Source organism: Callithrix jacchus, chromosome Y (assembly GCF_049354715.1).
Source record: "Callithrix jacchus isolate 240 chromosome Y, calJac240_pri, whole genome shotgun sequence".
NCBI lineage: Eukaryota > Metazoa > Chordata > Mammalia > Primates > Cebidae > Callithrix > Callithrix jacchus.
The window spans coordinates 15,267,501-15,295,000 of NC_133525.1; the positions used below are offsets into that span (position 1 = coordinate 15,267,501).

The 27,500-nt window shown below is 52.3% G+C and overlaps 2 long non-coding RNA genes and 2 pseudogenes across 4 annotated transcripts in view; 2 read left to right on the forward strand and 2 right to left on the reverse strand.

Moving 5' to 3' along the window:
- LOC144581287 (uncharacterized) overlaps window positions 1-2,400 on the forward strand; it is a 21,639-nt gene extending 19,239 nt beyond the window's left edge. For both annotated transcript variants that reach the window (XR_013531901.1, XR_013531900.1), the window contains exons 2-3: window positions 47-144; window positions 1,866-2,400. This is a non-coding gene — a long non-coding RNA (uncharacterized LOC144581287). The remainder of the gene's footprint in view (window positions 1-46; window positions 145-1,865) is intronic.
- A 7,333-nt stretch (window positions 2,401-9,733) lies between these two features.
- On the reverse strand, window positions 9,734-12,386 carry LOC144581305 (signal recognition particle 9 kDa protein pseudogene; annotated as a pseudogene).
- An 8,704-nt stretch (window positions 12,387-21,090) lies between these two features.
- Window positions 21,091-27,500, forward strand: part of LOC144581289 (uncharacterized) — a 21,638-nt gene continuing 15,228 nt past the window's right edge. The window contains exon 1 of the long non-coding RNA XR_013531904.1: window positions 21,091-21,602. This is a non-coding gene — a long non-coding RNA (uncharacterized LOC144581289). The remainder of the gene's footprint in view (window positions 21,603-27,500) is intronic.
- On the reverse strand, window positions 23,306-23,939 carry LOC144581288 (ATP synthase peripheral stalk subunit d, mitochondrial pseudogene; annotated as a pseudogene). The gene has a single exon (XR_013531902.1). The product of XR_013531902.1 is annotated as an ATP synthase peripheral stalk subunit d, mitochondrial pseudogene (transcript).

The window sequence follows — 27,500 nt, forward strand, 5'->3', positions numbered from 1 at the left end:
ATCTCTTCTGAGACGGGGTCTCCCTCTGTTTTGCCACATTCACCAGGCTGGTCTCGAACTCTCGAACCCCCGACCTCTTCATCTGCCCTGACCTCATGATTGCATCTCACGGCAACAGCGTCAACCGCCCCTTCCTGGACTCAGGTGATCTCATGGGCCCGGGAGGTAGATCGCACACTTGAATTTCCAGCCATGGTGTGTGTGTGTGTGTGTGTGTGTGTGTGTGTGTGTGTGTGTGTGTGTGTGTGTGTGTGTGTGTCCGTCTGTGTGTGTGTGTGTCTGTCTGTGTGTGTGTGTGGTCTGTGTGTGTGTGGTTTGTGTGTGTGTGTCTGTGTGTCGTATCTGTGTCTGTCGGTGGGTGTGTGTGCACGCGTGGGGCATACTCGAGGCCGGGAGGGGGCGGGGGGGCAGAAGGAAACCGTTTTTCGTGACCTTGGTTACCTTTTAACTTTCTTCCCGTCCTCGTTTGCTTGTTTCTTCTTACCGTTTCTTTTCACCTCTGTGTGTTACACTGATCCTTTCTTGGTTTCCTTCTTTTATGTACCTATGGATGGATTTCTTTAGAGGCAGGCGGGGGTCTCTCTCTGTCGCCCTTTTCTGTCTTCGATCTTATTTTCTGCACGCTGGTGTTTGTTTATATACAATACATTCACAGACTGTAAATAACATGCGGTATGATATATGCAAATAACCAGATAGGACGTAGGAAATGAAAGGAATAATTCTTCTACATCTATGTGTGTGCGAATATTTCATTTCATTCACTTTGGTACTTAATGACCACCTCCGTTCACACCGTCTTTGTTGTTTCTTATGGTTCCTTCACCCTTCCGTGTCCATGTCATTCTTACGTTTACGTTCGTTCATCTATTTAGTTTGAGGTCGGGTCTCAAGTATTTCTCTACATTCATTCATTCATTCATTCATTCATTTGGGGACAGCCTTGCTTGACTTTATCTGCCTGATTATGTAGAGGCTGGCTCGCATTTATTCATTCATTCATTTTATTATTTTTACTGCTATTTCTTTTTAAATAGAGACGGGGGGGGGGGTTTCACCACGTTGGCCAGGCTGGTCTCGATGTGCTGACCTCAGGCGATCCACACGCCTCAGCCTCCCAAAGCACTGGGGGATGACAGGCCTGAGACACCATGCCCGGCTATTTGTTTATTTATCTATCAATGGATTTATTTAGACGCAGGCACTTTCGTATTTATTTATTTATTTCGGGGAACACTCACATTTCTTTCTTTCTTCCTTTCTTTGGATGCTGGCTCGCATTTCTTTCTTTCTCTCTCTCTCTCTCTCTCTCTCTCTCTCTCTCTCTCTCTCTCTCTCTCTCACACACACAGACACACACACACACACACACACACACACACACACACGCAGTTTGGACCAAGCCGTCATCCCTCCTCAGGTCCCTCCCGTCCCCACTACCTGTGACCACGCCACCACAGGGGTTAACTATTGCATTGTTTTTAATGTATGTATGTGAGATGGGGTTTGAGGTTCCACCGTGACGCCCACCTGGTCCAGAACGCCTGCTCTCCAGAATTCAGCCTGCCTTGGCCTCTCACGGTGCTGTTATGGGCCTGAGTCACTGCACCTGACTCAATCTCTACTGGCCTGCCTGCCTGCCTGCCTGCCTGCCTGCCTGCCTACCTACCTATTGTCCGTTCGTCCGTGTCCGTCCGTCCGTCCGTGTCCGTCTGTCCGTCTGTCTGTCTGTTTGTCTTTCCCGTGTGTCTTGCCTATCACCTTCTTAGTAGGCATGTGGTCTCGCTTTGCGGTCCGCACTCTGGACACACATATTTCTTTTGAAACTTCGATGACGATGATGCTGCTGATGATCATTTATGCAGGTGGAGGTGGTGTCGAATGACAGATCGAGATGATCACAAACCTTTGCGCTCCAGCCGTTCTCCCACGTCGGCCTTTGAGACCGCTGCGATGACAGGCGTGAACGTGGAACGGGCCTGGTCGTATTTGTCTTGTGCGTTTCTTTCCAGTCCTTGTTTCCGGTCTGGACACACAGTCTATAATACGGGCGTTGCAAACTAAGACAATTTTCACACACATCTCACGATCCTACCTTTTCTTTCCAGTGCCACAAGCCACATCGAGGGTGGCGTGCCTGATCGCTCTCTGATAGTTGATTTATATAGTGCAGAAAGTGCTGACATTGGCCATGTGCACCTGTTTTTTTTTGTTTTGTTTTGTTTTTGGACGGAATCTCTCTCTCTCTCTCTCTCTCTCTCTCTCTCTCTCTCTCTCTGCTTTGTTGGGAAACTCTGTTCTTTAGGACGAATTTTCATACTCTGTGAAAATTTCCTCTTCAAACGAGCATCTCTTGAAACATGAAAATTATTTTAAAAATAAAGAGAAAGACAAAAGGCACACAGTGGAAATTTCTTTGGCTGCCTCCCAGGTTGTACCTTGGACCCAGTGGGAGGGAAGGAGGGAGGGAAGGAGGTAAGGAGGGAGGGAGGGAGCAGCAAGATTCAGTGGGTGGGTTAGATTTGCGGTTTTCGGTGCTAAATCCTCTCTGGAGGCCCAAAAGGCCCTCCGGGAGCCTCCTCCCCAGGGGAACCGCATTGCGGCTGCTTTCAAATTCGCCAGCGACCCGTTTCACCAGATGGCCTGGGTGGGCCGGTTGGGACCACACTGGACCACCCGGGTGTGTGCTGTTCTTGCTGGGTGTGGGGGTAAGTCAGTCTTGCTGACTTACAGGATAAACTGACAGCACTGGCATGAAAACTAAGATGCATTTCTAGGCGGCTCGGGCGTCAGAGTGTCACATACGATGCCCTTCGTTCAGTCAGCAGCCTGTCTTTAGCTTCCTCAGACGTCAGGACGACTTCCCATCACAGCCTCTTTTTTTCCCTCGTTCCACGGCAGAGATGACACACATGAGAGGGAGAAAGAAAGAGCTCAATAGATGATGCTCGCCCTCATTTGTGGAATTATCAGTCACCTACAGACAGATGGGCGACTAGACAGAGACGCAAATCAGACACCATTTCTAGGTCCTCTTGGTCAGGATGGTCTCTCTCTCTCTCTCTCTCTCTCTCTCTCTCTCTCTCTCTCTCTCCCCCACCCCCAGCCAGCACAGCATGTGTGTGTGCGCGCGTGCACGCACGCACACACACACACACACACACACACACTCTTTTCACATCCGTGTCACAAATCACACTAATTTACCCCTTTAGCACTATACATATTGAGTGAACCAATCTCACAACCCCATGGCTGAGGAAACACCGTCTCTATGATATATTAAAAAGATTGGCCGAGCCGGATGAGGCGGCCCATGCCTGTAATTCCGACACGTAGCGGGGGCTGAGCCAGGTGGATCACTTGAGGCCAGGAGTGCAAGACCCGGCTGGCCAACATGGCGAAACCCCGTCTCTACGAAAAACATAAAAATGTGCCAGGTGTGGTGGCGTACGCTTGTTAGATCAGTAACTCGGTAGGCTGGGGCAGGCCAGTCACTTGAACCAGGGAGTCCGACGTGGCGGTGAGCCGAGATCCACGCCACGGCAATCCAGCCTGGGTAACAGAGTGAGACACTCTCTCTTAAAATAATAATAGTAAGGAAGTTTCGCTGGGCATGGCGGCAGCTACCTGTTAATCCTACCTGGGCAATCCTGTGACAAAGAAAGGAGGGGGAGGGAGAGGGAGAGAGAGAGAGAGAGAGAGAGAGAGAGAGAGAGAGAGAGAGAGGCGGAGAAAAGAGACGAGGGAGGGAGGGAGGGAGGAAGGGAGAGAAACAGAGAGACAGAGAGAGGCTTAAATTCTGCAGCGCAGTGGTGTCATCCTAGCTCACTCACTGCAGTCTGGACACTCCTTGGCTCGACATTCTTCCACCTCAGCCTCCAGAGTACACGTGCCATTGTGCCCAGATTAGTTATTGAGAGACAGGGTTGCACCATGTTGGTCAGGCTGCTCTCAAACTCCCGACCTCGGGTGATCTGCCTGCCTCGGCCTCCCGAGTTGTTGGGATTACAGGTGTTCTCCGGAGAAGAAAAGAAAACGGGATTTATTTACCAAATCCTACACACCTACGCATTGTGTTCCCCTTGTTTGGGTTTGTGTAGTTTTAGTCATCAAGCAGACACGCCTCCCAACACCTTCTCTCTCTCTCTCTCTCTCTCTCTCTCTCTCTCTCTCTCTCTCTCTCTCTCCCTCCCCCCCCCTCTTTCTCTCTCTCTCTCTCTCTCCTCTCTCCTCTGTTTCTCCTCTCTCCTCTCTCTCTCTCCCCCCCTCCCTTTCTTTCTCTCTCTCTCTCTCTCTCCTCTCTCCTCTCTTTCTCCTCTCTCCTCTCTCTCTCTCTCTCTCTCTCCCCCCTCTCTCCTCTCTCCTCTGTTTCTCCTCTCTCCTCTCTCTCTCTCTCTCTCCCCCCCTTCCTCTCTTTCTCTCTCTCTCTCTCTCTCTCTCTCTCTCTCTCTCTCTCTCCTCTCTCCTCTCTTTCTCTCTCTCTCTCTCTCTCTCTCTCTCTCTCTCTCTCTCTCTCTCTCTCTCTCTCTCTCTCTTTCTTGTTTTTCACCTGGCCTAAAGAGACACCCATTGAAAGTAAGACAGAGAGAGCTCCTTCCAATTGTTTTATTGATCTAGAGACAGTGTCTCACTCGGTCGCCCTGGCTGGAGTGCAGTGGTGCCATCGTAGCTCACTCACTGCAGTCTAGACACTCCTTGGTTCAAGACATTCCTCCGCCTCAGCCTCCAGAGTACCTGGGACCACAGGCACATGCCACTGTGATCAGATCATTCATTCATTTTTCTGAGACGGGGTTTCACCAGGTTGGTCTGCAACTCCCGACCTCGGGTGATCCGCCCGCCTCGGCTTCCCAAAGTGCTGTGATGACAGGCGTGAGCCACCGGGCCCGGCCCCTCAGATCAGTTTTTCAATGTTTTCTAGGCCGGGCGCTGTGGCTCACGCCTAGAATTCCAGCACTTTGGGAGGCCGAGGTGGGTGGATCACGAGCTCGAGAGATCGAGACCATCCTGGTCAACCGGGTGAAACCCCGTCTCTACTAAAAATACAGAAATTAGCTGGGCATGGTGCTGCGTGCCTGTAGTCCTGGCTACTCGGGAGGTTGACGCGGGAGAATTGCCTGAACCCAGGAGGCGGAGGTTGCGGTGAGCCGAGATCGTGCCATTGCCCTCCAGCCTGGTGGGTAACGAGAGCGAAGCTCCGTCTCAAAACAAACAAACAAACAGATCAATTGCAACGAAGTGATGAGACCCTGTCTGTAGACCCTTTCTACAGGCAGGGTCTCATCACTTCGTTGCAATCCTCCCGACCTGGCGTCTCAAAGTTTTGGGATGATGGATGGGCTCGAGCCACACTGTGCCTGGCCTCCGGGGACTGATTCGCGACCACAACTGACGTGCTAATATTTTCTTCTTTTTTCTCCTTCTTCTTTTTGAGACGGAGCCTCGCTCTGTGCCAGGCGAAGGGAGGCGCATCGCTTCGGAAGCGGCAGCCGAGCCGCCTTCTAGAGCCCCATTCAAAGGCAGACAGCCCTGTTTCCCTTCTGGAGTCGGAGGTGATGGCTCCCATGGCCTCGGGCTCCACTCCATTCGGCAGGCGCCGCCCCACAAGAAGGCTGGCTGTGGCTGTGGCTGGGGGTGGGGGGACGCGGTGGGGCTGGCTGGAAGAGTCTCCTTTTCTGCTTCGTCCTTCGGTAGCTGGAATGACGGGCGCGCACCACCACGCCCCCCGGCTACTTTTCCTATTTTCAGGAGGGATGGGGTTTCGCCATGTTGGTCAGGCTGGCCTCGAACTCCTGACCTCAAGTGATCCGCCCTCTTGGGCCTCCCAAAGTGCTGGGATGACGGGCGTGAGCCGCCAGCACTTCACCCTTGAAGAGCAAGCGCGCGGGCGGGGAGCGGTGGCTCACGCCCGTCATCCTATAGCACTTTGGGAGGCCCAGGAGGGAGGATCACTTGAGGTCAGGAGTTCGAGCGAGACCAGCGTGGCCAACCTGATGAAACCCCGTCTCTACTAAATGTACAAATGATTAGCCGGGCGTGTGGTGGGGGATGCCTGTGATATCAGCAACCCGGGAGGCTGAGGCAAGCAGGCAGGCAGGCAGGCAGGCAGGCAGGCAGGCAGGCAGGCAGGCAGGAGAATCCCTTGAACCTGGGGGGCGGAGGTTGCCCTGGGCTGAGATCACGCCGTTGCACTCCAGCCTGGGCGACAGGGGTGAGACTCTGTCCCGGGGGGGGGGGGGGGGAGCAAGCTCGCACCCTGCCACCTTTCACTGCGGCCGGCCCTTTTTTAGGCTCTGAACCTATGTCATTTCTGACATAGGTTGACTCCCTCGATCCCCTCTCTCCGTTAGTGACTCGGTAAAGTAACTTGGACTTTGTGTCGCCCCATCCCGAAGACGGATGGGTGGAATCCCACTGGGAGGGAGGGGAGAAATGGATCGGGATACCTGGTGACCTGGGCCTGCCTGAGGAGACTGTCACCCTTCGCTGCTCACGAAAAGGTCGGGTAGGGGCAGAGGAAGAGCTCTTTGCCTTTGGCCCTTTGAAGGTTCGCCTGAAACGTCAACTCGTCAGAGACAGATGAATCAGAGAATAGGCCAGACACGTTTCGTTTCTGGGTCCCCTGCAGAACGAAGGCCCCCCGGGATGACTTGGGTTCCACAGGGTGTATCTTCTCCGACTCTAGGTCCTGAGACCTTCGGTTCTGGGGGAGGGGGAGGGCCCTGCCTCTTCCACGAAAAGGAAAGAGCGCGTGCTTACAGAGGCCGAGAGGAATCTAGACGGACAGAGGGGCCCTGCTGGGTTTCCCCACTCGGTGTGTAGGATTTGGGGAGGTCGAGGCCAGGCTCCCACTTGGATGAAAGGAGCATGTTTTAGACTTTTCTCCCTGTCACTTGTGGCGTCTATCCTTCTCCTATTTCCCTGACAAACTCCTCAACTCAAAAATAAACGGTTAGGGAAAATCTTACCTAGCGAAGCCAATCGTGGAGGCGCTAAGGAAGAAAGCTCATGACCGCGGCATACATTTCTAGACATAGGACCTATCGCGGTGTGTGCGTGGGAGTGATTTCTAAGGCATGGCCACTGTAACGCTACTGGGCTGGGACGGCCCAGTGATGTTCTCGTGAGGAGACGGTGGGTGGATCGCGAGAGGTCGAGAGTTCGAGACCGGCGCCGGGGCAACGTGGAGAAACCCCGTCTCTACTAAGAATACAACATTCACCCGGCACGGTGGGTGGTACGTGCCTGTCATCCCAAGCTACTCGGGAGCCTGAGGGCAGGAGAATCGCTGGAACCCAGGAGGCGGAGGTTGCCGTGAGCCGAGATCGTGCCACTCACTCCGGGAGTGAGTGTGGATTTCACGGACCTTCGCTTCCCTGTAACGGATATTGACACTCTGAGGTGGTGGGTCTGGAGTCCACTCGGAAACGCTAGGGACTGGACTTCCATCTTAGATAGGCCCCATCTCCACCCCTAGCCTCCGTCCACACGCCCCCGCCCCTGGTCTCCTCTTCCTTCTCTCTAGGGGAATGGAAGTTCCAGATGAACCCACGGGCGGGTGCCTAGGCCGTGTCCCCTGGAGGCTCCGGTCGACTAGTTGCAGGCGGGCATCACCCGAGAGGACTCCCTGGGCCCAGAAACGACCTGATCCGAGAGGGATCGGGGAGAGGCCGGTGACGCGGCGTGCCTGAGCCGCCCCCGCCCCCGCCCCCGCCCCCGCCCCCGCCCCCGCCCCCGCCCCCGCCCCCCAACCTCCACCCCGACCCAGAGCGATCCAGCGTTCCCTTCTTTTTCGTGCTGACGCCTGCAAGCATCGGTGGTCTTTGGGCATCACCTAGCGGCCACTGTAATGGAAAATCGAGGTGGCGCGGAGGGAGCTCTGTGAGCCCGAGGACTTCACAGAACCTGGGGCAACCGGTTTCTCTTCCGCCCATCTGGAGGCCCCTCCCTCTCTCCCTCGTTGCCTGGGGAACCTCCGCCCCGGTGGGGGCCCTATTGTTCCTTTATCGGTACTTTGTGTTCCTTTGTTTGTTGGTGTCTTTCATGCGCATAGACTCTTCTACCTGGGCTTTATGAGGAGTTGGTTTATTTTTTAAGCACCCCCCACCCGCCCCTTTACTCCAACTCGTTGAGTTTGTGAGGTGGGTTCCCCCCAACGCCGCGCCTCTCACCACCCTGCGTGGAAACGTTCTGGAGCCAGGCGCGTGGGCCTCCATCCTCTCTCCCCTCCCCCCACCCTTTGCCGGTTGACATTTGCATGGGTGATGGCCAGATCTCACCTCACTCAGTGGCCACTGTTTTTGAAGATGGGGGTGGGGGTGGGGCACGGTCCCACTTCCCCAGAGGCAGCTGGGGGCGATGGCACAGCCTTTGGTCCTCGTGGGCAAGCGGGTGGGCGGGCTGGACAGTAGTGGTGGGGCTTTTTCACCCCTTCACTCCTCAGCCATCCCTCCCTCCCTCCCTGGGAAAGCTTCATCTTGGCTGGGTCTCTCAATCACCTTTTCTCTTGATGTCTTCTTTTCTCCTTCCCCGAGCCAGCATATATGCAAAATGGGAAGGGCATCGTGGCGCCACGCTGGGCCGTAGTAGTTTGTGCCCAAAATAGAAACGCTGTCTAAAAAGCGATACTTTGCTCCCTTAAGATGACCGGAGGTGATGCCTTGGCACGGAATTCTAGGACGGTGTATCTTTTCCCCAGGACGTGTGTGAGCTGCTGTTTTTCTCCTGCTGTTGACTAGCGCTTTTGTGGATTTCTCGATGTCTAGTGACAGCCGGTTCCTGTAAACTGTACTTCATAATGTGATAACCTGCTTTTTGCCAGTTAAAACTAGCTCTCTCTTTCTCAGACTAAAAGCTGTTCAGGCTTTATGTCAGTTAGCTTCCTGAGCTGGGCAGACTCCATCTTACCTTCTACATTTTAGTGATTTTCCCACCATTCACTATGTCACCAGAGTATGTAGCTGGGGCGGGCTGACGCTGGGAACGCATTTGTTCATAAGAGGCCGAGTTCAGTGGTACCAGCAGAGCTTGGGAATGCGGGCAGGTGCTGTCCAATGCCCAGAGCCCCGGTTACCTATATAAGTTGTATGTCTTTTGTGACAACTTTACCCCTCGCACCTGGCACTGTTTTATTTCTCATGTACTAGCTTAAGTTTGAACTTTTTGCTTACTCTGCTTTTGTGAAAAATTTCCTTCAGCTAAGTTCCCCCTCCCTTTTAAAACTAGGGTATAAAAGACCGCCTAATATTTCCTTAGGGGCCGAGAGAATTTTGGGCATCAGCCACCTCTCGGTCGCTGGCATAATAAAGGACTCATAATTCAATCTCAGAGTCTGGTGCATTCTTTGACTCGCTCGGGTACAACAATAAGGTCTTTCTTTCTTTCTTTCTTTCTTTCTTTCTTTCTTTCTTTCTTGTTTTTGTTCTTCTTGTTCCTGTTCTTCTTATTATTATTATTCTCTTCTTCTTCTTCTTCTTCTTCTTCTTCTCCTCCTCCTCCTCCTCCTCCTCCTCCTCTTCTTCTTCTCCTCCTCCTCCTCCCCCTCCTCTCCTCCTCTTCTTCCTCCTCCTCCTCCTCCTCCTCCTCCTCCTCCTCTTCTTCTTCTTCTTCTTCTTCTTCTTCTTCTTCTTCTTCTTCTTCTTCTTTCTTCTTCTTCCCCAGGCTGGAGTGCAATGGCACGATCTCGGCTCACTGCAACCTCCGCCTCCTGGGTTCAGGCAATTCTCCCGCCTCAGCCTCCCGAGTAGCTGGGATTACAGGCACGCGCCACCATGCCCAGCTAATGATTTGTATTTTTAGTAGAGACGGGGTTTCACCATGTTGACCAGGATGGTCTCCATCTCTTGACCTCATGATCCACCCGCCTCAGCCTCCCAAAGTCCTGGGATTACCGGCTTGAGCCACCGCGCTTGGCCTGCAGGATGTATTTCAATGTAGTACCTTCATTCCATTCCTGGGGAATCAACATGTGAACACGACGTTTAGGTGGTGAAATTAGGGTACGAACATAAGTGTCAAATAATATCATACTTCCGGTTTACTGGAAAACATGACAGTTGTGACAGTCACACCTAACACTTTGGTTACAGAAAGAGAGAAGACGGACAGAAGTATGCAATGATGTGACAGTTGGGATCATCTATCGGCCTTCTGAGAAACTGCAGATGAAAAATACGTCGTGAAAATGTCTGTAAAATGGTGGTTGTGGTACATGTGTAGTGACCGTCATTGCATTCACGCACTCAAGTAACTGCTGCTTCTGATAACTGAAAACTAGATTCAAAGTCATTGTTCAACGAGCTGATACTACCAATCCCCTATAATAAAAGGTATTTTTATTGTATCTCTCTGGAGAGAGAGAGAGAGAGAGAGAGAGAGAGAGAGAGAGAGAGAGAGAGAGAGAGAGACAGAGAGAGAGAAGGCAAAGCATACTGGTTAGTCAATTCCTGTTAGATATAATTGAGGCCACACTACTAGACATACTCAGGTGCACGGCATTCGTAACAATGCGCACTGTGGTGCGGAGTTTGTTCCGATGACCATCTTTTATGTCTATTGGTCATCGACGGCATACATTTTATGCTCCAAAAGAAATACCTCGATCCAACACAACGGTTACATTGAATGTTCTTTGAAAGAAAGATGAACTAAATTTAAGGAAGCATTGGCTTTTCGTAATATCTCATTTTCAAGTTACTGTTACGAATCTGCCAGAAAGAAACAATTGTGCGTTTTACCTAACATCAAGTAATCTGCAAAGTTCCGGAGACAGATGCATCGCTTGTGCAGTTTCCAAAAGTAAATACAGGCTTTCTGACTGAAAACATTCGCATTCCTAGCTCTCTAAAGAAAACGTTCAAAAGAAAATTACAGAAAATGACCTCTGAGCTTCTGAAGAGTCCACTTAGTTACATAAAGTATTTTCTGTCCCAACACTTTCCCTACTTCAAAAGATATTTACTTCCTCAGTACATGACAAAGTCTTCATTTCAAACCATTCACTCAGTTTCCATGGTAACACTGAGGGATTCCCTGGCTACGGTCAGTGCCACTAGTTAGTTGACTGTGGAATTTCTCAGTCTTCTTTCCATCTTGAGCTTGCTCTCTTTTAGACACCAGACAAACTCGATCATCTGTTACTTGTGTGTTTAACACACAAGTTTCCATCAGAATGCCTGTATTTGAGAACCACACGTGCCTTCACAGGGTCAGCGAGGTAAAGCTTCTCTCTCGGTAGGCAGCGTGGCTGAACTCCTCCCAGGTCTGGCACTGTGCATCGTGGCCTGGAGTGCAAAAGTAAACAGAGGCAAGGCCACAGAACCAGGTTCAGCAAACTACCTAGAGTCGCCAACGGATGCAAAAGTCATAAGGTCTTATTTTCTAGAAATTCATGAGGTCTTCTTCTTCTTCTTCTTCTTCTTCTTCTTCTTCTTCTTCTTCTTCTTCCTCTTCTCTCTCTCTCTCTCCCCCCTCCCTCCCCCACTTTCTTCCACCCCTCCCTCTTCCTCTCCCTCTTTTTTATTTTAATATAAGCTCAGGTAGATCTAATCCAATCCATTCCCAAGGCCTCAATTCTTTACTTTAGGAATCTCAGATTTGATCTCCATACAGAATCCTGTGCAGAAGTGGCGAGTTTATTTCTGGACTTGGAGACCTCAAAGATGTTACACATTGATAAAGATTCAGGCCTGGCACGGTGGCTCCTGCCTGTCACTGCAGCACTTTGGGAGGCCGAGGTGGGCGGATCACCTGCGGTCAGGAGTTTGAGACCATCCTGGCCAACATGGTGAAACCCCGTCTCTACAGAAAGACAAAAATTAGCCAGGCGCGGGAGCTCACGCCTGTAATCCAAGCACTTTGGAGGCCAAGGCGGGCAGATCACCTGGGGTCGTGAGTTCAAGACCGGCCTGAGCAACATGGTGAAACCCCGTCTTTAGAAGGAAAAAAAGGACAAAAATTAGCCGGGCGTGGTGGTGCGTGCCTGCAATCCCAGGTTCTCGGGAGGCTGAGGCAGGAGATTTAATTGAACCCAGGAGTCGGAGGTTGCAGTGAGTGAGCCGAGATCGCACCACTGGACTCTAGCCTGGTGGACAGAGTGAGACTCCCTCTGAAGGGGCGGGGGGGGGGAGAGAGAGAGAGAGAGAGAGAGAGAGAGAGAGAGAGAGAGAGAGAGAGAGAGAAATCCAACCCTAAAATCTGGGTTTGCTTTCTCCGTTGACTCGGTTGTGACCCAGACTTAGTGTCTCGATAAATCGTGCACCTCTCTGTTCAGCTAGGATGCTGGGAGGGTTTTCTCAGTCTGTATCTCCCCATGTCTTAAATGACCCGTGACCGAGCCCTGTCCGTTCTGTCTCAAATATGGAGCTCCAAACATTCCTCTCCATTTCCACAACTACACACGGCCCCTCGTGAAACCACTGGCTCTCGGGAAAACATCCCAGATGGTGGTTTCAGCTTTTTGGCTATGAAGCCTGAGCCTGCTGACAACATTCCTGTTCAGCTAATACGTTTGTATTGTTAGTGAAGGCGGGGTCCCACTATGTTGGCCTGGCCAGGATGATCTCCATCTTTTGACCTCGTTATCCACCCTCCTCTCTCTTTCTCTCTCTCTCTGTCTTCCCCCCCACCCCCGTGTTAGTGAAAACCTGTCTTTAGTAACAATACTGTCTCTGTGACGGTCTGTCTGGCTGGCTGGCTTTTGCTGCCGCTGCTGCTGTTGTTTCTGTTTTAAAAGTGCACCCGGGCCACCGATTATGGTATCAAAAGCATTCTAAGATATGTGTAATTCTCTCTCCATTGAGTACCCCTTTCCTCCTCCTCTCTCTGCTCTCTGTCTCTCTCTCTCTCTCTCTCTCTCTCTCTCTCTCTCTCTCTCTCTCTCTCTCTCTCCCCCCATCCCTCCTCTCTCTCTTTTTTTTTTTTTTTTTTGCTTTTTTCTCTCATTTGAGACAGAGTGTCGCTGCTGCTACCCAGACTGGAGGGCAATGGCACGATCTCGGCTCACTGCAACCTCCGCCTCCTGGGTTTAAGCAATTCTCCTGCTTCAGCCTCCCGAGTAGCTGGGACTACAGGCACGTGCCACCATGCCCAGCTAATTTTCTTTTTCTTTTTTTTTTTCTTTTTGAGTTGAGACGTGGTTTCGCTGTTTAGACCAGGATGGTCTCGATCTCTTCACCTTGTGATCCACCCATCTCGGCCTCCCTAAGTGCTCGGATTATAGGCGTGAGATGCCATGCCCAGCCTGTGCTACTTTATCTTTTAACTTTTTGCTTACTCTGCTTTTGTGAAAAATTTGTTTCAGCTAGGTTTCCCCCCTCCTGTTTCAAACTAAGGTATAAAGAACCTCCTAACTCTTTTTTTCTTTGGGCCTGAGAGAATTTTGGGCATTAGCCACCTCTCCGTCGCTGGCTAACATAAAGGACTCATAATTCAGTTTCAGATTGCGGTGCATTCTTTATCTCACTCGGATATAACATCTCTCTCTCTCTCTCTCTCTCTCTCTCTCTCTCTCTCTCTCTCTCTCTCTCTCCCTGTCTCTCTCTCTCTCTCTCTCTCTGTCTCTCTCTCTCTGTTACTCTCTGTGTCTCTCTCATCTCTCTCTGACTCTGTCTCTTTCGATCGAGTGCGACACGTTGAGTTAAACACCTTCATTGGTTTTCTTTGGTGGTGGTGGTGGTGGTGGTGGTGGTGGTGTGTGTGTGTTTGCTGAGACCGAGTCTTGCTCTGTCTCCCTGGCTGGAGTGCAGTGGCACAATCTCAGCTCTCTGCACCCTCTGCCTCCCTGGTTTCAAGTGAGTCTCCTGACTCAGCCTCCCGAGTAGCTGGGACTACAGGCACGTGACACCATGCCCAGCTAATTTTTTTTTTCTTTTTTCTTTTTTTGAGTTGAGATGGGGTTTCGCTGTTTAGACCAGGATGGTCTCGATCTCTTCACCTTGTGATCCACTCGTCTCGGCCTCCCTAAGTGCTGGGATTATAGGCGTGATCTGCCATGCCCAGCCTGTACTACTTTATCTTTTAACTTTTTGCTTACTCTGCTTTTGTGAAAAATTTGCTTCAGCTAGGTTTCCCCCCTCCTTTTTCAAACTAGTGTATAAAGAACCCCCTAACTCTTTCTTTCTTTGGGCCTGAGAGAGAATTTTGGGCATTAGCCACCTCTCCGTCGCTGGCTAACATAAAGGACTCATAATTCAGTTTCAGAGTGCGGTGCATTCTTTATGTCACTCGGATATAACATCTCTCTCTCTCTCTCTCTCTCTCTCTCTCTCTCTCTCTCTCTCTGTCTCTCTCATCTCTCTCTGTCTCTGTCTGTCTCGATCGAGTGTGACACGTTGGTTTTCTTTGGTGGTGGTGGTGGTGGTGGTGGTGGTGGTGGTGGTGGTGGTGTGTGTGTGTGTGTGTGTTTTCTGAGACCGAGTCTTGCTCTGTCCCCCTGGCTGGAGCGCAGTGGCACGATCTCAGCTCACTGCACCCTCTGCCTCCCTGGTTTCCAGCGAGTCTCCTGACTCAGCCTCCTGAGTAGCTAGGATTACAGGCACGCGCCACCACGCCCAGCTAACATTTTTGTGTTTTCAGTAGAGGCAGGGGTTTCACTGTCTTGGCCAGGCTGGTCTCAAACTCCTGACCTCCTGATACTTCCACCTCGGCCTGGCCTCTCAAAGTGCTGGGATGACAGGCACGAGCCACCGCTCCTGGCCATCTTCCTTGGTTTTAACTGGAGAATCTAGATTCGAGCCACACCTCGTTCTATGTCACGGAAGGACTTCGTTATCCTGCCGACTCGGGAAAGCCAGGCCCCTTGTGACCCGTTTCAAACTGAGAGCCACCTCATGTTTGGGAAATGGATCCGCTCCCAAGTTCAGTGAAGGGATGCGGTGTGTAGGACGAGGGACCCTGTTCCTTCTGATTTGGTCTGCATGGTGGGGCCTGGGGCTGGCCGGAGCTCAGTGTGGACCGATGGCTCCCTCTACCATGGGATCCACTGTCCCCACTTTGGAACACAGGCCTTGGCAGATCCTGGCCCTTCCTGGTATTGAGTCAGGCCGGGTGCGGTGGCTCATGCCGGTAACCCCAACACTTTGGGAGGCAGAGGCAGTAAGATCTCTTGAGCACGGGAGCTCCACCACCAACCTGGGGCTACATGGCCAAACCCCGGGGTCCGTGCCTGTAGTCTCAGCTACTTGGAGGCACTTCACCCTGGGCGACAGACAGAGCGAGACCCTGTCACAAACAGACAGACAGACAACAGCTATATTATGTCCTTCTCAGGGTACAAAGCAAAGCTAACAGAATACAGCATTTAATTTTTTTTAACTTTGTTTATTTATTTATTTTGAGACGGAGTTTCGCTCTTGTTACCCAGGCTGGAGTGCAATGGCGCGATCTCGGCTCACCGCAACCTCCGCCTCCTGGGTTCAGGCAATTCTCTTGCCTCAGCCTCCCGAGTAGCTGGGACTACAGGCCCGGGCGGGTGCGGTGGCTGGCTCACGCGTGTAATCAACCCCAACACTTTGGGAGGTGGGCGGATCACGAGGTCAGGAGATCGAGGCCATTCTTGCTAACATGGTGAAACTCCGTCTCTACTAAAAATGCAAAAGTCATCCGGGCGTGGTGGCACATGCCTGTACTCCCAGCCACTCGGGAGGCTGAGGCAGAAAGAATCACTTGAACCCGGGACGGAGAGGTTGCAGTGAGCCTAGATCGTGCCATTGCCTGCCCTGCACCCTAGGGGACAGAGCGAGACTGTGTCTCAAAGTAAATAAATAAACTCGTTCATTCGTTCATTCATTCTGAGTAGACATGCAGGATGTCAGCTTCTGGCCTCACGGACTCTGAGCTGACGAGTCCCGTGGTCTGCCTATCGCAGGACTGTACAGGTAAGGAGTTAAAAAAAAAAAAATTTTTTTTTTTTTTCTTTTAAAGCGTCATGTTTAAAACAACTAATTTTGTTATACGGAAATATACGGATGTACCCCAAACACAGAAACTGCTCTTCCATTTTGAAACAACTCTTTTCAAAATTGTCTTGGGCCTGGTGGGTGTGCCAGTGATCCTTTTAGGTTTCGACCTTGACGGAGAGAATTTCCAGTCGGTCTCTTCTCTCTGGAAGGAAGTTTCACATAATCCGATGGGTGGGGACTTAGGCTGTGTCTCCCTAAGGCGCTGGTCGATTGCTTGTGGCAACTGCCTGGGAGGGCACGGCGGCCCCACTGTGCTGTGGTGGGGGGAGGGCTCCATTCTTCCCCTCTCCCGCTCCCGTTCCTGGCGATCCCAGTTCATTCCTGGTTGACACTCTCTGTTGGCAGGCAGACTTCGGGCATCCCCTAGTGGCCACCGTTACTCTGAAAACCGAGGCCTCACGGAGGAAGAAAGAAGGCACTCTGAAAACCGAGGCCTCATGGAGGAAGAACACTCAGGCCGCCTGCGCACAGCCCGGGGCAACTGTGACTTGTCCGCTGCCCCCGCCCCCGCCCCCATCTTCGCGTTCCTCCCTCCCTTGTTGCCTAGGGAATCGCCATTCTGACCCCCGGGTCTCATTGTTCTTTGATCAGATAAAAAGAATATCCTCCTAAATGAACAGAAAGGCTAAACTTTGTCTTGCTGGAGATTGGATTGATTTTGAGCTACTCAACCTGAGAGTTACAGTGTTACCATAGAGATTGACTGTTTTTGGTGAAGCCAGTTTAGTTTTCATCAGTTTTTAGAGTGTGAGAAATCAGATTTTATTCTGTCCATTTTTTTTTTTTTTAATTTTTTATTGGATTTTAGGTTTTGGGGTACATGAGCAGAGCATGCAAGACAGTTGCGTAGGTACACACATGGCAGTGTGCTTTGCTTTTCTTCTCCCCTTCACCCACATTTGGCATTTCTCCCCAGGCTATCCCTCCCCACCTCCCCCTCTGTCAATTTCTCTTAATAGAGTTTTCTAAAATTGTCACTTTTGCAACCTGACTCATAAAGTATTCTTGACCGTGTTGGCTATTTTTGCCATAGAGAACAAAATTAATATTCTGTTTCTATTACTGTGTGGGTTTTGTCCCTTTAAATTAATTTTTACTTCAAAGGACCCTTTCTCGGACTTTTCCCTAACCCTTCAGGTTATAGTATGCAGTTGAAAAATCCATGGGGCAAGCTTCATAACACTTCATATGTTATTGAAAGTACTGAAGAAAATGGACCTGAGGAACCTAGCTAGCCCTACCTGGAGTTCATGTCATTTTTGTCATTTGTTTTGTTTTCCAGTTTTTAATGCACAAAATAGCAGTAACAATACCCGGCAAGAATTAAAGGATAATTGTAAGACTCGTAAATCATTTTGATAAGGATCTTCTGTTCAGTATGCATTTCTGAATTTTTAGTCATAGAAAGATAGTGCTAGGTATAATTTCAGGTGTCTAGCGTGGACATATTATGATCTAAAGTAATTGCTGTCTTGATGTGAAATAAAAGTGCTTTATCATCCAAGGACAGTTCTATACAATTATGTAACTATTGCTATTTTAGGAGTGTTATCAGGGTATTAGTAATATTAATAAAATAATTAGAAAGCTTAAGCAACTAGCCTTCTGGAAAGTTAAGGATAAAAGAATAAATAGGCCAGGCGTGGTGGTGGCTCAAGCCTGCCTGGGAGGTTGTGGCGGGTGGATCAGAGGTCAGGAGGTCGAGACCAGCATGGTCAACATAGTGAAACCCTTGCCTCTACTGGAAATACAGAAAAGTTAGGGGGCCGTGGTGGCACGTGCCTGTAGTGTAGTCCCAGCTGCTCACTCACTCGGGAGGTTGAGGTAGGAGAATTGCTTGAACCCACAGGGGGCGGAGGTTGCACTGAGCCTGGGTGACAGAGAAAGACTGCTTCTCCAAAATATTAGAATAAGGCCGGGCGCGGTGGCTCACGCCTGTCATCCTAGCACTTTGAAAGGCCGAGGTGGGTGGATCACCTGAGGTCAGGAGTTCAAGACCAGCCTGGCCATCTTTAGAAAAAAGAAACCCCATATTTAGAAAACAGAAGAAAGCCACACACACACACACACACACACACACACACACACACACACACACACACGCTAGAATAGAATAGAATAGAATGGAACAGAATAAAATAGAATTGAACGAACGAATGAATGAATGAATGAATGAGCAATTTTTCAGGAACAAAGAAAACCCATGGTGACACAAACCTATGCTTCTCGCCTTTTGAGGCAGCAATGACGCTACAAATTATGTGTGATTTCTTGTTTTTCTACATTTAATTTAACGTCGTTATTATTATTATACTTCTTGCTATTGTTCTTATTTGAGACGGAGTCTTCCTCTGTCGCCCAGCCTGGAGTGCAGTGGCGTGATCGCGGCTCTCTTCAACCTCCGACTCCCGAGTCAAAGCGATTCTTCCGCCTCGGCCTCCCGAGTGAGTAGCTGGGACTACAGGTGCGTGCCACCGCACCCGGCTAACTTTTGTGTATGTAGTAGAGACGGGGTTTTGCCCTGGTCAGCAGGCTAGTCTCGAACCCCTGACTTCAAGTGATCCACCCGTCGTCTCAGCCTCCCAAAGTGCTGGGATTATGCTCGGTGCGTTATGAGCGGCTCGGCTAACATGGTTAACTTTATGGCCCCGTGGTTGGGCCTTTGGTTTACAGCCAGAGGCTACCTGACAGAGCCCTGTCCCTCGAAAGAAGGGTGGTTATCTGCAGATAGCAGCAGGGTCTTGCTCTGAAATCCTCAAAGCCTCTGCTGTGATTCAGAATGGTGGTGTCTGTCTCAAACGGATGGTCCTGTTGATCTGCTCTGGTATTTAGAAATGAATGCTCCCCTACTAAAATCTGTCACAGACACCTCCGGGACGGATGAATGTGGTGGGTGCAAGTTTGGAGGTGAGGCAGGTGCTTCGCTAGAGCTGAGGAGTTGAAGACCAGCCCGGGAAACAGGCTGCGGTGCATTTGTCTGGCCAAGGCCCATGGCAGCCTCCACTTCCCGACCTCAAGCAATCCTCCCACCTCGGGCTCCAAAACAGCTAGAACTATACAGGTGCCTGCCATCACGATGCCCGGCTAACTTTTTAATTGTTTTGATTTTTTAGTACAAACGGGGGCTCGCTGTGTTGCCAGGGCTGGTCTCAAACTCCTGGGCTCAAGCGATTCTTCCACCTGAGTCTCCCAAAGTGTTGGGATTATAGGCGTGAGCCATGGTGCGCTGCCCTCTTTTTATTTCTTTTCTCCTCCTCCTCCTCCTCTTCCTCCTCCTCCTCCTCCTCTTCCTCCTCCTCCTCCTCCTCTTTCTTCTTCTTCTTCTCCTTCTCTCTCTCTCTCTCTCTTCCTCCCCTCCCCCCCTTTCTTCCTTTTCTTTTATTTATTTATTTATTGGAAAAAAAAAAAAAGATGGGGTTTCACCATGTTGGTCAGGCTGGTCTTGAACTCCCGACCTCAGGTGATCTGCACGCCTTGGCCTCCAAAGTACTTGAATTACAGGCATGAGCCACCACACCCGGCCTCATTCTTTTTCTTTTTTCTCTTCCTTCCTCCCTACTGGATGGATGGATGGATGGATGGATGGATGGATGGATGGATGGATGAGTGAGTGAATGAATGGACGGACGAGTCGGTTTCCGGAAATATTTACAGGCGAGGTCGGGTGCCGCAGATGACGGCAGGGCCTTGCTCTGAAATCCTCGAGGCCTCCGCCGTGATTCGGAACGGTGGCTACCTCAAGCGGATGGTCCTGTTTGTGTGCTCTGGTCTTTTTTAATTTCTTGAGACGGAGTTTCGCTCTCGTTACCCAGGCTGGAGTGCGATGGCGCGATCTCGGCTCACCGCAACCTCCGCCTCCTGGGTTCAGGCAATTCTCCTGCCTCAGCCTCCCGAGTAGCTGGGATTACAGGCACGTGCCACCGTGCCCAGCTAATTTATTTATTTGTCTATTTTCCGGTATGTTTAGCAGAGACGGGGTTTCACCCCGTTGACCAGGTTGGTCTCGATCTCTCGACCTCGTGATCCACCCGCCTCGGCCTCCCAAAGTGCTGGGACGACAGGCTTGAGCCACCGCACCCGGCTGTGCTCTGGTCTTCAGGAACGAGCGGAGCCTTCCCGTGCTCCGCCACCTCCTTGTATGTCTTCTACGACCGTCCACGCTTCCATGTACTTTTTTAGAGATGGGGTCTCCCTGTGTCGCCCAGGCCGATCGTACGTAGGTCACTGTGACCTTGAACTGACTGGTGGGCTTAGAGAGATGCTCCCCTGACTCAGCCCCTGAGGAGCTGGGCCTACCGGCCCGGGCGGGTGCCAGGACGCAGCACGACACAAAACGGCCGGCTGATTATCTATCTATCTTCCTTCTTTTTAATTGTTTTCTTCTGCGACAGAGGTTCCGCTCGCTCGCTCGCTCTGTCGCCCGGGCTGGAGTGCAATTGCTCCCGGACCCAGCGGGAGGGTCGGGTCGGGTCGGGTCGGGTCGGGCTGCTTATTCTTGCGGCCTGATGATGAGCTGAAGACGAATTGGGAAAGGAGGGAGTTTTCATTTCTGTGACTGCTTACGGGGAAACGGAAGGCCTGGAAAATATCGCCAGACCGACTCAAAACCACAGAGAGGAGGTCAGAGCCTGTGTACCTTCCGAGCTCTCTGTGTACGTGTCACGGTGCGTGGTCACCTAAAGAGGGAAGCGAATCCCCCCCACCACCCCCCCGCCCCGGGAGTCTCGCTCTGTCGCCCAGGCTGAAGTGCGGTCGGTGGTGAGATCTTGGCTCACTGCGACCTCCACCTCCCGAGTTCCAGCGATTCTCCTGCCCCTGCCCGGCCTTTCGAGGGCCTGGAGGCGGGGGTTTCGCCATGTTGACGGGGATGGTTCGGAACTCCTGACCCCGGGTGACCCGCCCGCCTCTGCCTCTGACTACCGGAGTGCTGGGGTGAGGGGCGTGGGCCGCCGGGCCTCGGCCTGCTTTTTCTTTTGTTACTAGAGAAGAAAATGGCGTGGGCCCTCTCGCTATCACGGTATACACTCTGCTATTCTGTGGGATACGCCGTGCGTGTGAGTGCGTGCGTGGGTACGTCCGTGCGTGCGTGCGTGCGTGCGTACTTACGTACCTACGCACGTACGTAGGTGCGTGTGTTTCTGCGCGTATTGCCGAGTCACGGTGCTTCCTTCCCCCTCAGGGTCTCCGCTCCATTAGTTGTGGGGGAAATGCCTGGGAGGGTGCCGGGCTGACACTTGCATATGTTGTCATCGGGCGTCACCTAGCGGTCACCGGTTCTCCGAAGTCTAGGCGGCGTGACGGGACGCTCTGGCCGCCCGCCCACCGTCAGGAGAGACTGTGGCTTCTCTCTGCCACCCGCCCCCCACCTCCCCCCACTTAGAGGCCCGCCCTCCCTTAGTCCATTCGTCCCCCACCCCCACCCCCACCCCCACCCCCGACTCCCTCGTTGCCCAGACGACCCCTGGAGACCCTGGCCGGGCCCGATTGTTCTTCTCTTTGATCCGTTGTTTCCCTTTCTTTCTTGGTGTCTTTCTTAACCCATATGGACCCTTCTGCCTGGGTTTTGTGGATGACAGCTCCACTTTAGGCCTTGTCGTTAGTGGGGACTTTCCCGATTCTCCCCAGATGTAGCGAAAGCAGGTAGATGTCCAGAGTGTGCTCGTAAATGGCGTTTCCCAGAAATCATCGAATGAGTGTGGAGGAAGAAACATGCGGTGCCCCCCTTTCGAGGCAGCGATGCCAGCAATCATGAATTAGGTGTCATTGCTGGAGTCGGCTTGTTTCCTGAGTTGCCCTCCGTGCCCACCCCCACCCCAGTCTTGAATACATTTTAGAATAACCTACTGTGCCTCCGTCCCTTCCCCTTCCTCTTTGTGTCCCCTCCTGCTCCCCTTGGTTTCTCTCCTTCCACTCAGGCATATCCCCCCTTCTTTCTTTCTTTCTCTTTCTCTTTCTCTCTCTCTCTCTCTCTCTCTCTCTCTCTCTCTCTCTCTCTCTCTCCCCCCCTCCCCACCCGCCACCCCTCCCTCCCTCCCTCCCTCCCTCCCTAGGTAAACTCACTCAACCACCCTGGCCCAGGCCCTCATAGTCATTTTTCTTCTTTTTTTTGGAAACAGAGTCTCACTCTGTCACCCAGGCTGGAGTTCGAGGGCACGATCTCGGCTCGCGGCGGCCTCTGCCTCCCGGGTTAAGGCGATTCTCCTGCCTCAGCCTCCTGAGTGGCTGGGGGTTACAGGCATGCACTGCCACGCCCGGAGAAGTTCTTTCTTTCTTTCTTTCTTTCTTTCTTTCTTTCTTTCTTTCTTTGATTAAAATTAAAGAAGTTTATTTGTATTGTTAGCAGAGACGGGGTTTCACCATGTTGGCCAGCCTGTTGTTGGACTCCTGACCTCAGGTGGCCCACCCGCCTCAGCCTCCCCAGAGTGCTGGGATGACAGGCCTGAGCCACCGCGCCCGGCTCATTGTCACTTTTAACGGTTACCTTACGTGTGGCATTTTTATTTTCCTGGCCAACATATTCCTAAGGTGGAAGGTGTGTCGCAGCCCCTCCCCGGGCCTTACTATGCCGGTAGAGGATTTTTCGAAAAGAAATCTGTCTGTGCTTTCTCCTTTAGTTTCTCTCTCCCTAATTGCCTTCTCCAGTTCTTTCTTTCTTGTTTGTTTCTTTTGTCGTTTTCTGTGTTTCGTTCGTTGTTCCTGTGTTTCTTTCGTTGTTTCTGTGTTTCTTGTGTGGTATTTTTTTTTTTTTTTTTGAGATGGAGTTTCCCTTTTGTTACCCAGGCTGGAGTGCAATGGCGCGATCTCAGCTCACCGCAACCTCCACCTCCTGGGTTCAGGCAATTCTCCTGCCTCAGCCTCCTGAGTAGCTGGGATGACAGGCACGCACCAGCATGCCCAGCTAATTTTTTGTATCTTTAGTAGAAACGGGGTTTCACCATGTTGACCTGGATGGTCTCTATCTCTTGACCCCGTGATCCACCCACCTTGGCCTCCCAAAGAGCTGGGATTACAGGCTTGAGCCACCGCGACCGGCTCCTTCCTTCCTTCCTTTCTCTCTCTCTCTCTCTCTCTCTCTCTCTCTCTCTCTCTCTCTTTCTTTCTTTCTTTCTTTCTTCTTTCTTTCTTTTTTCCTTTTTTCTTTATTTTGAGACAAGAGTCTCACTCTGTCACCCAGGCTGGAGTGCGATGGCGCGATCTCAGCTCACGGTGACCTCCACCTCCGGGGTTCAAGCGATTCTCCTGCCTCTGCCTCCTGAGTGGCTGGGGTTACAGGCATGTGCCACCACGTCCGGAGAATTTGTTTTTCTTTTCCTTTTTTATTTTTAACATTAAAATTAAAGAGGTTCTTTTTTTTTTTTTTTTTTTTTTTAATAATTACTTTTATTTTTAATGTCCAGAATGTGTAATATAAGGGCCAGAGCCTCCTCCTGGACTCAATTTTATAAATTCTCAATTGGTTGGTGAGGCCAATAGGGATACTTTTGCTTGTCCAATTTGGTTTCTGGGAAAGCTTCGTTCAAGTCCTCAATGGTCATCTGTTCAAATGGAATTAAGTTCTTATACTTCTCCATCTTTTTCTCATATTCTACAACCCTGGCCTTTGAGAGAGACACCCACTCAGCACAAGACTTCACATCTTCTTTTTCTTCAGCATCCACCAGGGCAGTATATGGATCCTCTGGTATAGGAACCTTCAGGGCATTAAACTTCTTCTCAAAGTCATCCACCAAGCCTGCTTTGGCCTCATTGGCCTTGTAGTAAGCCCAGTCAATAGATGGTGGATTCTCAGGTAAAGCAGCCAACCTGGAGGTTAGGATCTCATTCCAGGATTTCAGGGAATTAGCAATGGCCTTTTGGTTTTGGGGTATGATCTCCCAAAAAGCTATCCAGTCAATGGTTTTTAGAGCAAGTTTTCGCCCAGCCATCTTGGAATCCTTCACCGACCCCAGCTGCCTATCGTCCACAGCAGCAAGTAACGGAAGTGGGTCCCTTTTTTTTTTTTTTTGGTATTTTTAGCAGAGACGGGGTTTCACCATGTCGGTCAGCCTGTTGTTGGACTCCTGACCTCAGGTGGCCCACCCGACTCAGCCCCCCAGAATGCTGGGATGACAGGCGTGAGCCACCGCGCCCGGCTCATAGTCACGTTTAACGGTGACGTTACACGTGGTATTTATATTTTCCTGGCCAACCGTATTCGTAAGGTGGAAGGTGGGTCGCAGCCCCTCCCTGGGCCTTACTATGCTGTTAGAGGATCTTTCGAAAGGAAATCTGTCTATCCTTTCTCCTTTGTTTCTCTCTTCCTAATTGCCTTTTCCAGTTCTTTCTTTCTTTCTTTCTTTCTTTCTTTCTTTCTTTCTTTCTTTCTTTCTTTCTTGTTTGTTTCTTTTGTCGTTTCTGGGTTTCGTTCATTGTTCCTGTGTTTCTTTAGATGTTTCTGTGTTTCTTGTGTGGCCTTTCTTTTTCTTTTTTTATTTTTTATTTCTTTTTTCTTTTGAGACAGAGTCTCAGCCTGTCACCCAGGCTGGAGTGCGATGGCGCGATCTCGGCTCACGGTGACCTCCGGCCTCCATGGTTCAAGCGATTCTCCTGCCTCAGCCTCCTGAGTGGCTGGGATGGCGGGCGTGTGCCACCGCGCCCAGGTAATTTTTGTATTTTTAGTAGAGACGGGGTTTCAACGTTTTGGCCAGGCTGGTCTCGAACTGCTGACCCTGTGATCCGCCCGCCTCGGCCTCCCAAAGTGCTGGGATGACAGGCATGAGCCACCTTGCTTGGCCTCTCTCTCTCTCTCTCTCTCTCTCTCTCTCTCTCTCTCTCTCTCTCTTTTTCTCTGTCTGTCTGTCTGTCTTTCTCTGTTGCTCTTTCTTTCTGTCTCCCTGCCTTTCTTTCGAGATGGAGCCTAGCTCTGTCGCCAGGCCCGATTATGTTTAGCAAGAAATTTCATTTTGTCTATTTTCTTTCTTTCTTCTCTCTGCCTTCCTTCCTTTCTTTTCTTTTTCCCTTTTTTTAGATTTTTACCTAAATGCAGGTGGGGGCTAATGCCGAAAATGGCATTAGCCTCTTCTTTCTGCCTTCCTTTCTTCTTGCTCTGTGTTTTTCTCTTTCTTTCCCTCCTCCCTCCCTCCCTCCCTCCCTCCCTCCCTCCCTCCCTCCCTCCCTCCCTTCTTTCCTTTTTTCTGTTCCTTTCCTTTTTTTCTCTCTTTCTTTGTCTTTTATACTTTTTTTGTCTCTTTCGCCCTTTTTTCCTTCACCTCTTTCCTCATTCTTTCTCTTCTTCATCTTTCTTCATTTTCCACCTGTCTTTCATCATCTATTTTCTCCAGATTTTAAAATTTCTGTTTTCTCCATGTCCTTCCTCCCCCCACCCTGCTTCCTTTCTTCCCTCTCTCCTTCCTCCATGTGTCTTTTTTCTATCCCCCCTCCCTCCCTCCCTCCCTCCCTCCCTCCCCCACACCCCAGGTTTGATTGTGAAAGTGTCCTCATTCTGTGTCTCTCTGTCACCTGAACGACTCGCGACCGAGTCCTGTGTGTTCTTTCTCCCTCCGAGATGCATGTCCAAACAGCCACACGTCGTGGGCTTGTCTTTGGAGCCTGTCTCGGTCTACGCAGAGACACGTTTGGAGGACGGTTTCTGTGGGGTTGGGGTGGAGGGGCTGTGTCTTCGGCCTCGGCCAGACTTTTCTCGACTCACGGTTTCGGTTTTGCCGTCCGCCGGCCGCCCTGCCATCTGGATCTCTCTCGGTGACAGGTTTGGGGACCTGGTCGTCGCCGGTTGTCGGGCTCCATCTGGCGGCCGCTTTTATATGGTTTTCTTGGCTTCTGGAGCTCCGGTGACAGCTGCCGAGGGAGGGGACCGTCCCCGCTGTGAGCTAGTCATTGCTCCGGAAAGCCTGCGGCCGTCAGCGGGGCTGTCCCTGTGGCGCCAGAGCTCTGGCGAGTCACTTGTGAGTCAGAGCTCGGGCGTGCAGGGCTGTATGGGGGCAGGCTGTCGCCGAGTTTCCAGGCCCGAGCGAGGTGTCGGGGCTGCCCGGGCCGGTCGACCAGTACGCCGTAGCTCCCGAGGCCCGACCCGCGACCCGCGGGGACCCTCCGGGCGTGGCGCGGGTGGCCGGGGACGCCACTCCACGGCCCTGTGGCGGGCCAGCGCGGGCCCTGGCCGCCAGAGGCACCCACCCACCCGCCGGATTTCTTTCCCGAGTCCCTGTGGGGAGTCGGTGGCCTTCCTGCGCCGTCCTCCCGGGGTGCCGCGCCTGGCCGCGGTCCCTCTGCTGTGACGCTTTACTTCCGAGTCCGCCTTCGTGGTCGGAGAGTGGTCCCTGAGCGCCTTCGGTCCCTCGTGTCGTGTGTCCCTCGCGTGTGAGGGGACGGCCGAAAGAGTCTGTTTCTGAAGGCACGGGCCGGCCCCTGCGTGGCACCGGTGGCCCGGAGGGCGTGCCCGGGAAGGGCTGCTCCCTGGTGTGTGTGTGTGTGTGTGTGTGTGTGTGTGTGTGTGTGTGTGTGTGTGTGTGTGTTTAGGTCGACCAGACAGCCCTGGGTGCTCCATGTCTGGCTGTGATGGTGGCCTTTTTGGGGACAGATGTCCGTGTCACGCATTTCTGAGTCGGCGGTGTGGCCGGTGACTAGACCCCCTGCCCCCTGGGCGGGGTGTATCTTTCACTCTGAGTTGTCGTTTTGTGCCACCGGGTTATTGCTGACACGCTGTCCTCTGGCGACCCGTCGCTGGAGAGGTCGGGCCTCTGGATGCGTGGGGGGTCTCTGGTCTACCGGTGACCCGGCTAGCCGGCCCTGCTCTGGGTTGAGCCGCCGGCTGGGGCCCGTGTGCCTTGCCTCCCGTGCATCCGTCTGAGTGTCCCGGCTCCCTGGTGCCGCCCTGGGCCCGGGTCTCTTCCGACTCACCTGGGCGTGGCGGGGAAAGGCCGGTGCGGGCGGGCGGGCTCCCGTCTGCCTGCGTGTGCGCTCCCTGCTGCGGGCACCTGGGGCGGTCGCGACGACCCCGTTCCGTTGGCTCCGTGCCGTGCGTGTCAGGCGTCCTCCTCTCCTCTGGGGTTGTCCGCCGTCCCTTCCCCGGAGCGGGGCTGGCCGGCCTCGGGCCCGTGGGCTCCGTGGCTTTGCTGAGGTTGACTCCTTCGCCCCGCTCTGGGTCTCTTCCGATCGATGTGGTGACGTCACGCTCTCCCGGGCCGCGACCGATCCGCGGTGGGCGAGGGACGGACATTCTCGGTGAATGGGACCGCTCTTCTCGTCCCGCCCGCGGGGGCCCCCTTGCCTCTCCTGCACCCTGCCTGTGGGGTCTGGATCGGGAGGTGTAGGGGGTACGGAATCCGGCCCGACCTCGCCGTGCTCCCCCGTTCTCCGCCTGGCGGGGGCCGGTGGGGTCCTCTGACGCGGCAGGCATCCCTCGCTCTCGCCTCCTGTGGTTGTTGCCTTGTCGGGGGCGGCCCCTCTCCGCGGCGGTGGGGGGCTCGTCCCGATGGCCCGTCGTGCTGCCCTCGCCGGGGTGGTGCGAGCGTTGGCTCGGCTTGGGCCTTTTGCGGTGCTCCT